Source organism: Aptenodytes forsteri, unplaced genomic scaffold (genome assembly GCF_000699145.1).
Source record: "Aptenodytes forsteri isolate BGI_AS27 unplaced genomic scaffold, ASM69914v1 Scaffold72, whole genome shotgun sequence".
Lineage (NCBI taxonomy): Eukaryota > Metazoa > Chordata > Aves > Sphenisciformes > Spheniscidae > Aptenodytes > Aptenodytes forsteri.
The window spans coordinates 8,469,577-8,470,269 of NW_008796193.1; the positions used below are offsets into that span (position 1 = coordinate 8,469,577).

Sequence of the window (693 nt, forward strand, 5' to 3'; positions counted from 1 at the left end):
TGAAGGGTCCCCGTCCCCCATGGCAGGGGGGAAAAGGGGAGGAAAGGCCCCCCCCAAACCCCTGCCTGGGGTCGGACAGAAGGAACTGGGGCTGTTTGAAGATGGCCCCACAGACCCTGCTCCGCCGAGGCATGAAGCCCACCTGGGGTACAGTGATGCTGCTGGTAGGGTGCCCCCCAAGACAGCACCCCTGGAGGGAGCAGGGGGCCTTGTCCCCACGGGTCTCGGTCCCACGGAGGGGGCAGGAGGAGCCCCAGAACCAGGTCCTGCTCCTGCCTCGAGGGTGCCAGGAGGTGCCGGGGAGGGGGTGCTGCCGGCTGGTGCCCAGGAGGATGAGGACCACCCGGGAGGGGAGAGGAGCGTGTTGGGGGAGCTGGGGTGGTGGGGGTGCCCAGCTGGCCGAGCTCCCACAAGATGCTGAGCCGTCCCTCCTAACGCCAGCAGCTCCCAGGAACCCGCCCCGGCGGGGGGCTCCTGCCAACTGTCAATCCCAGCCTCGCGCCCTCCCGCTGCGGCAGCTCTTGGCGAAGCCCCCTCCCTGTCCCGGCAGTGTGGCAGTGGGCACAGCTGGGCACGGGGCACTTGCTCTGCTTCACCCCCTGCCCATCATCCTTCCCGCCCCGGCTCCTTCCTGGCCCCCGACACCAGCCCTGCAGGCAGCCCCAGGGCATCCACCTTAGTCTGCAGCACAGA

At 69.7% G+C, this 693-nt stretch overlaps 1 protein-coding gene across 1 annotated transcript in view; it reads right to left on the reverse strand.

The window, feature by feature from the left end:
• The window catches only part of PSMD2 (proteasome 26S subunit, non-ATPase 2), a 10,052-nt gene extending 9,780 nt beyond the window's left edge, over window positions 1-272 (reverse strand). Inside the window, exon 1 of the mRNA XM_009288080.1 lies at window positions 261-272. The gene's annotated coding sequence lies outside the window, so the exon portion shown is untranslated. The remainder of the gene's footprint in view (window positions 1-260) is intronic.
• Window positions 273-693: the final 421 nt, after the last annotated feature.